General features: G+C 43.5%; 1 pseudogene; it reads right to left on the reverse strand.

The window, feature by feature from the left end:
* Nucleotides 1–3,897: 3,897 nt before the first annotated feature.
* On the reverse strand, nt 3,898–5,236 carry LOC125091439 (ras-related protein Rab-4B-like; annotated as a pseudogene).
* Between the last annotated feature and the right edge of the window lie 11,277 nt (nt 5,237–16,513).

Genomic DNA, 16,513 nt, shown 5'->3' on the forward strand with positions numbered 1-16,513 from the left:
CCCAGGACCCTGAGATCATGACCTGAGCCAAAGGCAGGTGCTTAACTGCTGAGCCACCCAAGTGCCCCGAATTTGCCATTTTTAATTCAAATCCTCACGAACAATTGTTTGTCTTTGTAAATTAATAAATTGTCATTCTGGTTTATACCTGTCTCTTGTGAATGTCCTTAGCGTGAGTCTACATCAGCTCTGTAACATTTAGAATATTGAATTTATGAGCATACAAAACTGAAGCCCAGACCCCAAGCTGTGGTTGGTGGTGCTACACTGTCAGGCTTCTTGCCAAACAGCTTTCCTCTCCTGGCACATCACCCTGGGAGCCTGCCATGTAACAATAAATACATTATAACAACAATAAACAGTTACTAAGTAGCTTGAGATGAATGGAAAAAAGAACCCATTGAATCTATACATGTTAATAGCATAGTAGTAACTATATATTCCACTAGCAAATAAAATTTAACTTGATAGACCCCAGAATTAAGAATACCTAGATGGACTTTCTACTTTCTTGAAACTGTTTAAGAAAAGTAATAATTCAAAAGTCGAATATTTGCAGTGCTAGAAATAATAACTAACTTTTAATTCTACAAAATCATGCATACTCTATCCAAATTATGACAAGTCTCATATGCATGGGACTAGATATATAGCAACATGTACATACATGTTTTAATCTACTTTCATACACTCTGATGATCATAGAAACTGAATCTGAATGATGACAAATGCCAAGTTAGGTCATCAGTATTAATGAGGTATTTAGTTTTGTACATGTGCATGAATACCTTCATTCATAACCCACCTACACAAATACATAAGCAGGGCCCGATTTTCACTGCAATGTGTTTCTGGTTTTATGTTGCAAATGGTATCAACATAAAGTGGATTTTTTCCCCCAAGGTTAATTGGGGCTTTGCTTCTGACAAAGGACTCATCTTCAAGTAAATCATTGCTATAACAAACTATATATCATAAAAGAAGAAATACCCCAAACTAAACCTCTTCAAAACTTAAAATAATGAAAAAAAATTAAAATAGTGGTGGCACCTGGATGGTACAGTTGTTTGAGCAACTGACTCTTGGTTTGCACCCAGGTCCTGATCTCCGGGTCATGGGATTAAGCCCCACGTTGGGCATGGAGTCTTTTATTTTTAATTTAATTTTATTTTTTCAGTGTTCCAAGATTCATTGTTTATGCACCACACCCAGTGCTTCATGCAATACATGCCCTTTTTAAATTTTTTTTTATTTTTATTTATTTTTTAAATTTCTTTTCAGTGTTCCAGAATTCATTGTTTATGCACCACACCCAGCGCTGGGCATGGAGTCTTCTTGAGGATTCTCTCTCCCTCTGCCCCTCCCACTCATGCACTCCCTCTCTCAATCTCTCTCTCTCAAATAAATAAACAAATCTTTTTAAAAATTAAAATAATGGAGTGCCTGGGTGGCTCGGTTGAGCATCTGCCTTCGGCTCAGGTCGTGATCCCAGGGTCCTGGGATCCAGCCCAGTGTGGGGCTCCCTGCTCAGCAGGGAGCATGCTTCCCCCTCTACTTCCCCTCCCCCCAACTTGTGCTCTCTCTCTCTCTCTCTCAAATAGATAAATGAAATCTTTAAAAAAAATTAAAATAATGAACTTCATTTATTCATGCAATAAGTAATTATGAAGGACCTTTCTGTTTTAAACATACATGCTCTCTGTACTGTAATTTGTGCATAAATGTTCTGTGCAACCTAAAAGGTTCTTCAGTGCACATGCAGCATGGAACACAGAAAACCCAAACCTAAACCCAAACCAAAAACCTATCATATATTTCACTAAAATAAATAATCTAGCTATAATAAACATTAAATGTTCAACAATGGTATTTGCTTCCTTAAACTTTTGAAAGGATTTTTTAGGGTCATCTTGACACAAGGCTCTAATATACTGCCCAGGGAAATTTGCAGAGAGACTGCCTTTTCTTCTCCATAAGCTTCCTTGAGCAATAAGTGTGGCACCAAAACCCTTGAGCACCCAGTAAAGAGAGGTTTCTTTAGGAGCTAGGCCACAGCTCTGAACCCTGGAGGAACTGCTTTCACTGCAAGAAAGAATTGGGCCACTGCCAGACCCCTGCTGGGCCTCACATCTCTCAGAATCTACAGCCTGTGATGTCTTACATTAAGGTCAATTCTCCCACAAATTGCCTCTCAGCCTTACACCTTAAAGCCCTCTGCAGCCGGGCTTTCTATCCCCACAAGGGCAAGGCATGCCTAAGAATCACACCACACCCCCACCACCAATCCCTCTGCAGAGCATAGGTGAGAAAATGCGCTGGGCCCGGCCATTGCCTGAATCCTTCCATACGGAGCAATATAAAGAACACCAACAAAACAGCAGCTCCTGCCTCCAGTGCCAAATACAGCTAAATTTGGGGAGAGCTCAAAGCTCCCCATGTATCTGAGGACTGTAAGGACTGACCACCCTGCCAAACTTGGGACACGTTGAACTCACTCACCATGCTCTTTCACATCCTTGTTTCTCTCTTTCACAGCCCGGTATGTAAGCGCCCAGTTCAACTTATTTGCTATGTGACCCTGGGCAAGTTACTTGAATTCTGTGCCTGTCTTCTCATCTATACAATAAAGGCTCTACTTGGGGTACCTGGGTGGCTCAGCGGGTTAAGCCGCTGCCTTCGGCTCAGGTCATGATCTCAGGGTCCTGGGTTGGAGCCCCACATCGGGCTCTCTGCTCAGTGGGGAGCCTGCTTCTTCCTCTCTCTCTGCCTGCCTCTCTGCCTACTTGTGATCTCTCTCTGTCAAATAAATAAATAAAATCTTTAAAAAAAAAAAAAGAAAGGCTCTACTTTATGAGGGTGCTACAAGGATTAAATGAGTTAATGCATGCAAAGCATTGTTACTTTTTTTATTTAAGTAAGCTCTACCGCCAGTGTGTTTCTTGAACTCATGACCCTGAGATCAAGAGTCCCATGTTCTACCAACTAAGCCAGCCAGGTGTCCCTATTATTGTCACTACTAAATTACCGTATTGTTACTGTTTTCCCAATATCTCTCTGGGCTTCTTCTTCCCCCCTGCCTGACCTGTCATTTCTACCTTAACTTCCAAGTGCTTCTGCTGTGGCTTCTAGAACACCACTCTATGTTTAACAAACTCTCCTACCATCCTCCAACTCATCCCTGAATATTCATGGCTTTCCTGTGAGAATGGAGCTTCCCTTACAGATCTTTCAAGTGAAAGTGACTTATACCAATACATGCATATACTACCCAGTCAGGAGGTGAGGTGGGCATCCTCTTCCAGCCCCATCACAACTTCCAGATAATTCTTCCTTCACCCTCAGGTGAAAAACCCCAATTCTTCCTTTAAGTTTCATACCATTTGGTTACACCTCAACACCTTTACTCATTCACTGAAGATCCTGGCATCTGGTTCACAGCCTGTCCAGTCCCCACTCCACCCCCATAAAGCATTGTTTACAAAAAGAAAAAAAAAACCCTCCAAGATATATTTCACCCATAAAGTGAAAAAAAGCAAAAGTAAAACTGCATGCATTGTATGGTCCTACCTATGTTCTTTAAAAGCACATCTGCACAATGTATATGTAAGTACACCAAAAAATTTCTGGAAGAATACACATAAAACTATCACTAGTTATTAAAGTACTGGCAATGGCAGGGAGCTGGGGCCAAATGCCCTGGTCTCAGGCTTTGGGAACTCTTTGAGTTCCCCAAAGTTAGGGGTTCAGAGAGAACAGGGGTTAACCAAGACAGAGGAAGCAGCACCAGGTTATGATTTCCCCTTCCCTGGGGATGGGGTGGGTTCATTCTCAGCCCACCTGGCCCCTCAGCCAGGCCCTGGGAAGGGGGACAGGCGGTAGCCCGGCTTCTCTGGGGCCAGGACACGGGAGAGACTCGCCCTCCCAGCGCCTGGGTCTGGGGCCCAGCCAGAAGGGCCGGGCTGGTCCTGGAGAACGGGTGAGCTGCCTCCCTCATCTTGGCAGCTCCAGGGCTGCGGGAGGCCAGGGCCTGGGAGCTCGGAGGCTGTGACAGCTAGGCAGGGCAGCGCCTCGGTACTGAATGTCTGAGCCCATCCCCCCGGTGTCCGGCGGGCCTGAATGCATCTCGTTCCGGACGGTGTGGGCACACTTCAGGAAAGCCTCTTCCCCGCGAGGACGCTAATGGCCAGGAACATAAGCTCATTCTCCTGGGCAAAGCGGGAGGCCTCCAGGAAAGTAAGCTCGTTCAGGGTCCAGGTCTTTTTTGAAGCCACAGAGACGGGCCACGATGCGGGGACTAGCCAACGTGCGGGCGTCCGCTGGCCAGGCGACCAGCGAGCTGTACCAGGCACCCATGCAGGGCTCAGCCACCCATTGGCAGCAACTCCGTGTCACTGACCCAGACGGCCCCCTGCCGGCTGTGACCCAAACCCGGAGCGTCACAGTCTCCCCACCCACGTTGACCACCCGGGGTCCAAACTCCTGGCCGGCTGTGTGCTTGGAGCCCTGTTCAAACTTATTCTCAATGAACTGATGAAGCAGACATGATTTGCCAGTTCCCGCACTGCCAATCACCAGGCATTTGAAGGGGAGGTCCTAGGTCGCGCAATAGGGCACCGTGGCCCAGCCTGCTCCCCGCGGGCATCCGCTCCACTTCAGCTGCCGTCCGGGCCCCTTGCTACTGCCAGGCCAGCGCCGCCACTTCATCTAGGGGATTTTTCTAAGTCGGATCGTAGATGAGAGACAGATAGATATGCTTCGATGCCTTTGATGGCTATAGAGCATTCCATTGTATGTGCGTACCATAATTTAACTAGTCTCCTCTGATTGTCACCTACAAGAGGACTGAAGGGTAGGATGGAGCCATAGAACTCCAAGCCTCCTCCACCTTCCACTGGCTTCCCATCATCAGCGGTCAGGGCCCTATGCTCTAACACTTGTCTTAATCTCAAAAGTCCTCAACTCAACTATATCAATAGGAGGTCACTGAGAACCCCATACACAGCCCTGCCCCTGGCAGAAATTAAGAAAAAACTCACACACTGGGACTAACCCCTCCTAGAGGTTTTCATTCACTGTCAACAGCAGTCAAGAGAGGGCCTAGAGTGGGGCAAATTTCAAGCCTCCCCAAACTTCCTCGCCTCTATCTACAAGAGTCCAGACATGCAGTGCTCCCTACAACCTCATCATTCCTACCTACCTTGAGTCCACCAGGGACTGCTTTGATTAGAACATCCATCTCCAGGGGCACCTGGGTGGCTCAGTGGGTTAAAGCCTCTGCCTTCGGCTCGGGTCATGATCCCAGGGTCCTGAGATAGAGCCCCAGGTCGGGCTCTCTGCTCAGTGGGGAGCCTGCTTCCTCCTCTCTCTCTGCCTGCCTCTCTGCCTACTTGTGAGCTGTCTCTCTGTCAAATTAACTAACTAATTAATTAAATAAATAAAATAAAATAAACATCCATTTCCAGTTATATTAGTCCCATAAGAAGCCCCAGACTCTCTTGTTAGCACCCCTCATCTCACCCAGTCTCATCTCTATAGCTCTGTACATCCTCCATTCTGTCTCCATCTTCCAACCTGCTATCTTCCCATCTTAGTAAATGGCAATGCCGTCCACTTATTTTCTTGAGTCAAAAATCATCTGTGTCGTCACTCTCACACCCTACATCTAGTCCATCAGCAAATACTTTCACCTTTACTTTCAAAATATATCCAAACTCTGGGGAGCCTGGCTGGTTCCAGTCAGTAGAGTATGCAACTCTTGATCTTGGGGTCATGAGTTCAAGCCCCATGTTGCACCTAGAGCATACTTTCATATACATATATATATGAAATATATATATATTTTTGGATAAATATATATATATTTATATCTCAGCACTTTATATATATATATTTAGATATAAATATATTTATTTAATATATTATGTATATAATATACATATTATATATTATAAATATAAATAAATATATAAATATAAATAATATTTATATAAAATATATGTTTATATTTTATATAAAATTTATATAAAATATATATATTATATAAAATTTATATAAAAATATAAATAAATATATAAATAAAATCTTTTTAAATAAATAAATAAAGGATAAATCAGATCATGTAACTCTCCTGCTCAAACCCCCCAGTGGCTTCCCATCTGGGTTATAATAAAATCCAAGGTTATCACCATGACCTAAAGACCCAACACAATCTGACCCTCATTCATCCCTCTACTTCATCTTGTTGTTCCACAAAAATGCCAAGCATGGTTCCTGGCTTCTCAGAGCCTTTTTTCATTGGTCCTCAGATGGACAGAATTAATCATAGTCCTTGATTAATGAGGCTTCCTCATTATTAATCCAAGCATAGCTCATTTTTAGTGAGTAAGTATCCATGAATCCAATAACCAAATCTAACTACATGGTCCGCAATCTCATTCCCCTGCCTGTCCCCCACCCCCCAACCCTGGCAAAGAAACATCATCCTGGATCTGGTGTTCATCATTCTGTGGCACTCTGTTTAATACAAGTCTATTACACGTATATATGTGTTTGTGTGTGTTTATACATACATATCTAGATATATTTTTCTTTTTTTTCTAAAGATTTTACTTATTTATTTGACAGACAGAGGTCACAAGCAGGCAGAGAGGCAGGCAGAGACAGAGATAGGGGGAAGCAGGCTCCCTGCTGAGCAGAGAGTCCGATGCGGGGCTCGATCCCAGGACCCTGAGATCATGACCCGAGCCGAAGGCAGAGGCTTTAACCCACTGAGCCACCCAGGTGCCCCTAGATATATTTTTCTTAAAAGTATATACTTTTATAATAATTTGCTTTAACTTTATAAAAAGGTTATTCAGCTACATGTACTCTTTCAGAACATAATTTTTCTCCTCAATATTTAATTTTCTAAGATTCGTCCAGGTATATTTGCATGTTGCTGCAGTTCATTCATTTTGATTGTTGTATAATATTTCACTGTGTATAAGAACAACACTTCAGGGCCCTTGTACTTTGTTCCCTCTAGAGTGTGCTTCTCTCAGATATTCACATGACTCCCTCCGTCACTTTATCCATGCCATTACTCAGATATCACTTCATCCTTGTACTATCTAAAATAGCACTCCATTTTACTCTTTCTCTTTTACCTTTCTTTTGCCCATAGCACTTATCACCACTATGTTGAATATTATCACTTGGTCTGTCCAGACCCACTCTATCCCTTCCCACCTTGCTCTGAGCCCTGCAACAGTAGGCTTCCTTGCCTTCTGGCTTCCCCTTTGGGTTTTGCCTAGGAGAGATACCCTCAGGAGATAGGAGGGTGGGAGAGACTGATGTTGTGGTATTTATGTCCCAGCTCCGTCCTTACCATGATTTTTTTCAGGACCTGCCACATTTCTATCTAGTGAGTCTCTGCTATTGCTATATTTCTCTTCAGATCTCAGTTAACTTCTCCCTCCCCTTGCGTCTTATTGCCAAGCTACGGTAATGTCTCCCGATCCCTCTCCTATCCTGGGTGCTTAATTATTGCTTGTCATCTCCCTTAACATTGTTCACAATTTTGTAAATACTCTTTCATTAAACTCATCAATTCTTTTTTTGTGGAGCCCAACATGAGACCCGAACTCACAACCCTGAGGATCGAGACCTGAGCGGAGATCAGAGTCAGATACTTATTAACAGACTGAGCCACCCAGGGACCCCTAAACTTATCAATTCCTCTTTTGCCTGACTGACAGGACTGCCTTACAGTAACATTACTTATACATATTTGTTTTGTTGACTCTTTCTCCCACTAAGTTGTAAGCTCCAAGAGGGTAGGGACTTTGTCTAATTCCCTGCTGTATTCCCAAGGTCTAGAATAGTGCTGAACTCATGATAAGCATGCAAGAAGTATTTGTTAAATGAATTAACACATACAATAATACATTTAAAATGCTTACACACAAAAAATTGCTGGCGCATACCTCTTTCAAAACATTGCTATTATTTCTTTAAGCTATATACCTAATAGAATTACAAGGTTGAAGTTTAAATGGATTTTTAATTTAATAGCTATTACCAAATTTCCTCCATTCTCCGAGGAGAAATGTTTGCCTCTAGGACTGGAGCAGGAAAATACAAGATTAGCCTGGGGTGTCAGAAATTTTTCAAATTTTCGAAAACTGAACAAACATACAGACAAAAAACCCCCACAACAACCCTGCCATGACAGGTATGTCAAAGGGATACAGGAGTTAACTCAAAGATCCCAATAGCCAAATTGGATCAACATGAGCAACAAGAAGATGGGGCTGCCCTCATCTTCCTGTTTCTGAACAGAACTTACAACCATTTACCCCATCCCATTCCATTTAACTTTTCTCATTCTTATAGCAATGCAAGAGCTATTCCTCCTTCTGAGAGGGATCTCTCCACATATCTAATGAGTTACGTACCTTTCTGCTTTCTCAGAAATCTTACCCTATCAATTATCCCTTTTCTCTCGATTTTTCAGCCTCCCTCCCTCCCACGCTCTCCTCCATTGCTCCCTCCCTTTCTTGTCTAATTCCCCTCTTCCTGAATCTGGACTGGTCTTAGTGACTTGCTCAACCAAAAGAATGCAGCAGAAGTGATGTTCTGGGAGTTATAAGGCTAGGTCGTAAGAAGCTTTGCAGCTTCTACCTGGGCTTCTTGGAACACTCACCCTTGGACTCTTGAGGTACTGCGTAACAAGTCTGCCTACTCGGAGTCTGCCATTCTGTGAGAAAACTCAAGCTAACTGTGTGGAGGCTGTCTAGAGAGAAAGATGCCGACCTGCCCCCAAATATCCTAGTTCCTAACTATTCAAGTCACCGCAGCTGCGGCCCCAGACATCAGTAAGCAGAAATGAACTGTCCCAGATGTCCCCTGTCTGAATTCTTGATGCAAATAATCATGAGATATAATAATGACAACTAAATTATTGTTTTAAGCCACTAAATTTTGGGATTGTGTGTTATGCAGAAATGAATGACCAGAGCAGTCAAAAATGACCTTCGTGTTGCTAAATGTAAGAGACATGTTTTCATCCTCATTTATTTGTCCTGAGGGCAGCTCTCGTCACAGGTAACCATTCTCTCTCCCTTTTTACTTTTTTTTTTTTTAAGATTTTATTTATTTATTTGACAGAGGGAGAGAGAGAGATCATAAGTAGGCAGAGAGGCAAGCAGAGAGAGAGAGAGAGAGAGGGAGAAGCAAGCTCTCTGCTGAACAGAGAGCCCAATGCGGGGCCCGATCCCAGGACCCCGAGATCATGACCTGAGCCGAAGGCAGAGGCTTAACCCACTGAGCCACCCAGGCGCCCCTCTCTCTCTTTTTAAATTGAAGTCTAGTTGACACACCAAAGCCTATTGGTTTCAGGTGTCCATCATTGTGAGTCTATATTTTTATACATCATGAAACAATCCCCACATTAAGTCTAGTTACTGTCACCACACAAAGTTATTTTAATATTATTGACTATATTCTCTATCCTATAATTTACATCCCTATGACTTATTTATTTTATAACTGGAAGTTTATACCTCTTAATCCCCTTCCCCTATTTTGCCCATCATCCAACCCTGCCCCTCTCTGGTAACCAACAGTTTCCTGTATCCATGAGTCTGCTTCTGTCTTGTTTTGTGTTTTAGGACCCACAAAGAAGTGAAATCATATGGCGTTTGCCATTCTCTGTCTGACTTATTTCATTCACCTTAATACCCTCTAGGTCACTCCATGCTGTCTCAAATGGCAAGATCTCATTCTTTTTTATGGCTGAGTATTATCTGTGTGTGTGTGTGTGTATCACGTTTTCCTTATCCTTTCATCTATCAATGGACACCACTTAGGTCATTCCCATATCTTGGCTGCTGTAAATAATGCCTCAGTGGGGGCGCCTGGCTGGCTCAGTCAGCGGAGTGTGCAGCTCTTGATCTCTATGTTGTGGATTTGAGCACCATGTTAGGTGTAGAGATTAATAAAATCTTTTAAAAAATAATGCTTCAGTGAACATAGAGTGCATATATCTCTTCAAATTGGTGTGTTTGTTTTTTCTTTGGGTAAATACCCAGAAATGGAATTGACTGGATCATACAGTAGTTCTATTTTTAATTTTTTGAGGCGTCTCCACACGGCCATTCCCTTTTTTTGAAATATTCCCTTTCCTTGGTTTATCTGACACATCACTCTCCCTGCTTTTCTACCTCTTTGGTTCCTCCTTATCCTCCTTTTTTCAACCACTAAATGCTAACATTCAACTTAGTTTAGCACCTTTTCTCACTTTAAAATCTCATCCAGGGTGAGATTAAAAATCTTTAAATTTAAAAACATTAAAGTTTAGGGGCACTTGAATGGCTCAGTGGGTTAAAGCCTCTGCCTTCAGCTCAGGTCATGATCCCAGGGTCCTGGGATTGAGCCCGGCATGGGGCTCTCTGCTCAGCGGGGAGCCTGCTTCCCCCTCTCTCTCTGCCTGCCTCTCTGCCTACTTGTGATCTGTCTGTCAAAGAAATAAATAAAATATTTTTAAAAAAAATAAAAACATTAAAGTTTAGAAACTTTAAAACCTTACCTGGGTGGCTCAGACGGTTGGGCATCCGACTCTTGGTTTTGGATCAGGTTGTGATCTCAAGGGTTGTGGGATCGAGCCCTGAGTCCAGCTTCTTTCCTTCTCCCTCTGCACCCGCACCAGGAATAATTAAGGGGCACCTGGCTGGTTCAGTTGGTTAAAGAGCTGCCTTGGGCTCAGGTCATAATCTTGGGGTCCTGGGATTGAGCCTCCTTGATCCTTTCTGTCTACCACTCCCTCTGCTTATACTCTCTCTGTGTGTTAAATAAATAAATAAATAAAATAAGTTAAAAAATAAAAATAAATTCTCATCCAAATCTGGGACTTCAATTACCAGCTGTTCATATATCTCATAAAATCGTATCTCCAGCTTTTCTCTGTGCTCCAAACATTTTTATCCAAGTGCTTACTATACATCTCCTCTTGGATGTCTCAAAAGCACCTCAAATTCAACATATTCAAAACCAAACTCTTCTCTTCCTCTTCCCCTTAAAAGCCAAAACCAATATTTTGGTCCTCTTGCAGTGTTCCCTATCTCAGTGAATGGCACCATCATCCATCCCTTTGCAAAATCCAGACACCAGGGAGTCATCTTTGCCACGTTCTCCCTCTCTCTTATTTTCATGCACAACCCATCCTGAAGCCCTATCAATTTTGCCCACTAAGCATCTTTTTTTTTTAAAGATTTTATTTATTTATTTGACAGACAGAGATCACAAGTAGGCAGAGAGGCAGACAGAGAGAGGAAGAAGCAGGCTCCCCGCTGAGCAGAGAGCTTGATGTGGGGCTCGATCCCAGGACCCTGGGATCATGACCTGAGCCGAAGGCAGAGGCTTTAACCCACTGAGCCACCCAGGTGCCCCTAAGCATCTTTTTAAAAAATGTATTTAGACCATAGAGTGCTACCAATGCTACCAATTATGGATTTTTCTTTTCTTTCTTTTTAAAAAATATTTTATTCATTTATTTGTCAGAGAAAGAGAAAGCATGAGCAGGGGGAGCAGCAGGCTCCCCCACTGAACAAGGAGCCCCACGTGGGACTCGATCCCTCCTGGGATCATGACCTGAGCCAAAGGCAGACGATTAACCAACTGAGCCATCCAGACATCCCACCTGTTAAGCATCCCTTAAAGCTCTCTTCTCTCTCGACGTCTACCGCTCTCCCCACCACTGAAGTATCTTCTTTTCTCACCAGAAATGTAGTTGTAGCTTTCTAATTGAGCTCCCTGCTTTGATGTTTGCCCCTCATCTAATGCCTTTTACAGACAGGATAGTCTTTTTCACTTTTAATCTTTTCAATAATCCCTACTGTGCTTAGGATAAAGACACAAATCATTAGCATAGCCTCTGAGGCCCTGCACAGCTTGCCAATATCTATCTCATCAGCGTCATTTTTTTAAAGATTTTATTTATTTATTTATTTGACCCAAAGAGAGAGAGAGAGAGAGAGAACACAAGCAGGGGGAGTGGCAGAAGCAGGCTCTCTGCCCAAGCAGGGAGCCCAATGTGGGGCCCAATGTGGGGCTCAATGTGGGGCTCAATGTGGGGCTCGATCCCAGGACCCTGGGATCATGACCTGAGCCAGAGGCAGACGCTTAACGGACTGAGCCACCCAGGCGCCCCCGGAGGCTTCACCTTAAAGTGGGTGGGTATTGAGGTGATAGAAAATCTGTCTGTTCCCCTGAATCCCCGCAGGACTTGAGGGTATTTCTCTCCTGGCCAGAGGAGCTTCTCTCTCTCTCTCTCTCTTTGTATATTTTGTGAAAGTCTAGATTATACATACCAAGGTCTGCTCTGTTTTTTTTTTTTTTTCTAGAATCCTATACTCACAGAAGCCAAGTTTGGGAAGCACATAGATCCCGTCAGCGTGGAAGTTTAGGCTTTTACTTCGGAATGAGTGGAGGGATGCAGGGGCAGGGCTGGTCACAGAGGGGCCGAGCTGATCCTTCTTTTCTGAATGCAATTCCTTAGTTGACTGGAGGGACCACCCCCCTCCCACCGCTTTTTCTATTCATTCTGAGATTTGATTTTCTCTGCATTTGCTCCAGCAGTTTTTTCTTGCATGTTTTAGACAGGGCTCCTCCTCCTCTCATCAATATGACTACATCTGATTTCTATCCTCAAGGGATTCTTCACAATTTCTGAACTGTTGATGGTACACTTTCCTTTAATTACACCACTCTCGGTCCTTTTAAAAGATTTGGGGCAGAGAAGATAGGGATGAAGTTACCAGTGCCTATGGCTGCCCTCTTAGTCTAATCTGACCAAAGTAATTTTCTTACGTCAATTTGCCTGAGGCAAGGATAGTGGCTAGGACTTGCTCTGGGAGACAAAGGGAAACGGCCTCTTGAAGCTACTCAGGACTACTAATTGAGGCCCATTAGGATTTAGAAACCTAGTATCTGCATATCAGTGCTTCTGAGAGAGCCAAGCTGGCGGCTAGCTGTCAGAACCCTCAGAGTAGAAAAATTGCGCGCACGCGCGCACACACACACACACACACACACACACAAAAGTGCCCCCTCAGGATAAATTAATTAGAAAATGGCACCCCTTTGGATAGGCCAATTGTAAAAAAGCTTGCCTTTCTCTGCTGATAGGGGCATTCCTGCATGAGGGCACAAGGCTGGCAGACTACAGGCTCCTCTCACCCTCCTCCCACATACACCTTCAAATATGCACCCTGTGCAGGACATATCCTGCAGAACCGCGTACAGCAAATGGTAGCCTCGGCTAATGTCAATTACATTGCCTAGAGACAATGCCTCCACCCTCTGGGGCTTCTCCCAATTCCGACCAACCCCACAGGGCTGAGAGGTCAAGTTCAAGCTCAAGTAGGCCTCCTGAGCCAGCAGCCTCTGCTCCCCACCACCCTCTGCTCCAAGAGACGGGTTTTTGACTTCCCTAAGCCCTTGCAAATCCTACATTGCGGAGTAGCCAGAGATCATGCCTCTAGCAGTTGGGGGAACTCTGGTTTTAAAGACTAGGCCCTCTTTCTGGAGACAGATCCACCCTCAGCATCAGGAGGAGAGGTCTTTAACGCAAATGCCGCTAACAGCCCTCAGAGACCATCAGCCACCACTAGGCCTCTCCAGGAGTCATCCCCAGGAACTAGGGACAAGGCTTCTACTGACCATGCTAGAGGGCCACCTCCCTCGCCTGCCCCCACAACCTACCCACTTATCCAACCTGGGTAACTTTCACAAGCAGAACCAGCTCTATCATGAGCATCCAGATCTCTCTCTGGTTCAGTTTCTACAAATAATAAACCTCTTTGCTGGAGTAACATATGTGCAGCACTTAGAACAGTCCATACTACACTGCGAGTGCTTTCTGCTAGTGCTAGCTAGCATCATTCAGTTAACCTGTCAACCTACTTCCCATTTTCACAAGTCATGCTTTCATGTAATATTTATCTCTTAGTTTCATGGAAGGTGGAGTCTACATTCCAGTTTTTTTCCCCCTTACTGTTTACAGGTGATTTCTGTATTTTGCTTTTTACAAAAAAAAATTATTTTATGTAGTCTTGTCTGTCAATGGATGGCCAGAAGGTATTAGATAAAAATCAGCAGCTATTCCTTATAAAAATTCTAAATACAGGGGGTGCCTGGGTGGCTCAGTCAGTTAAGCATCTGCCTTTGGCTCAGGTCATGATTCTGGGGTCCCGGGATTGAACCCCATGTCAGCAGAGAGTCTGCTTCTCCCTCTCCTTCTGCCCCTCCTCCCTTCTCATGATCTCTCTGTCAAATACAGAAATAAAATCTTGTTAAAAATTCTAAATACAATAGAATAGAAGAGAACTTTCTAAACATAGGAAAGAATATCAAATAGCCATGTGTAAGCATCATGACCAAGTTATCTCTCATCAGATTCAGGAATAAGGTACAGACGTCCTATATGGTGTTTTGAAGGTTCTAAAATGTAACAAACCGAGAAAATGAAACAAGTTGTATAAATCTAAAAGGAATAAGGAGAAAAAGAATAATTATTTACAGATGATAAGGTTATATACATTGAGAATCCAAGAAATGCAATTTAAAAACTATTAAAACTAAGAAGTCTGTAGAGTGGACATCTGCTGTTTTGGTTTGCCCAGCATTCTTTCTTCCCTGATTCTAGTAATAGCACTCCTCTTCCTTTAGAGAGCTCTTCCTCCTTCACTGTCCTTTCAGTATAGTCCTGGTGGGACAGGTAATGATAGTACCTTGCCCCATTCACCCTCCACACACTTGGCTGTGTACCTAACCCAGGATGAGTTAATCATAATATCAAAGTGTGCTAGACACAGTGGCAGCTCCAACGGGGTAGGCATGTGTCCTAGGCCAGAGATATAATACCTTCCTTGTCATAATCCAAATCAGAGGTAAAGAACTAGTTTTCTCTTTTCTTTGGATATTAAATTGTAAGGATGTGACCCCAAAGCAGTTGGTTTCCATGTCTCTACAACATGAAAGAGTCTTAGAGAATGAGGCAATACACAGAAGAGAGAGGCAGAGAAGAGAGATGGAGAGATGACTGAGAATCTGGCCATTTGAGTCTCTGGATCCTGGTGTGACTGAGATCTGTCCTGTCCTTCCCAGTTACAGAAGCCAATAAACTCCATTTTCCTCAAGCTTATTCAACTTGGGTTTCTGTCACTTGCAAACAAGAATCCTAACTAATATAAGTGGTATGTAAGGTAAATATACCGAATCCCATAGCTTTTGTTTTTTTCTTTTTTTTTTTGAAGTATTATAAAACAACTCCCTCTTGTTTTATTTTCCATCATTTATTATAAAAATTTTCAAATGTACAGAAAAGTTTAAAGAATTTGAATACCAATATACACACCACCTAGATTTTATAATTAGCATTCTATTATTATATTCCAATAGCTTTATTTTAACAATAACAGAAATAGAGATAGGAAAAAAACCTATTCCATTCACAAGAGTAGAAAAAGATATATGTGAAACAACAACCAGCAGAGACAAATAAAGCCCCCACAAAATTCTGTTTTTTTCTTTTCTTCTTTTTTAAACTTCATTTTTTTAAGATTTTTAAAGAAGATTTATTTATTTATTTATTTATTTATTTATTTATTGGACAGACAGAGATCGCAAGTAGGCAGAGAGGCAGGCAGAGAGAGAGGAGGAAGCAGGCTCCCCGCAGAGGAGAGAGCCCGACGTGGGGCTCGATCCCAGGACTCTGGGATCGTGACCGGAGCCAAAGGCAGAGGCCCTAACCCACTGAGCCACCCAGACACCCCTAAACTTCGTTTTTAAGTAATCTCCACACCCAATCTGGGGCTCCAACCCACAACCCCAAAATCAAGAGCCCGAGGCTGGCTGAGGCTGGCTGGCCTTGGTTTTTCTAGACAAAGGACCAGGAAAGGTGTGACCCGGCAAGACAGAAAATTTTAGATAGATCTCCTTTAGCTAAATGCCACGGAAAAAAACCTATGGCTTCACCCTCACCCACGTCAGCAATGAGCAGAGTGGGGAGTCTAGGCGTCCACCCTTGCGGGTTTGTAATGAGGCTCCCATCCTTACCCACTTGCCCCACCCCTCGCGCCTCAGGGGAGACCACCTGAGGAGCTTGACGCCCCCTCCCCCCACCCCACACCTGAGGTGGTGTCAGAGACGACACAGCGGAGAGTCAGGATTTCAGTCACTGTAGGTTTTGCACAGAACAACCTGCTGATGTTCCCTGAGTGGTATTTTTAGGGACTTTAAGAAACGTATCAATATCAGCGGGCAGCCTGGGTGGCTCAATCCGTTGACAAACGCATCAGTTACCAGACAGACACATAGCGAGTTTTCTGGTTTTGCTTTTGGCGCCAACTAGGCCCCTGTTACGTGAGGGGTTTTCCCTGAAGGGATTGGTCAGATCCGCTGTCAATCAAGGATGAGCCTCCTTGAAAACCGTTAAACACACCGGAACTCCAGGTTGGGTGGGCAGAACGTAGCC

The sequence above is a fragment of the Lutra lutra genome, chromosome X, assembly GCF_902655055.1.
Source record: "Lutra lutra chromosome X, mLutLut1.2, whole genome shotgun sequence".
Lineage (NCBI taxonomy): Eukaryota > Metazoa > Chordata > Mammalia > Carnivora > Mustelidae > Lutra > Lutra lutra.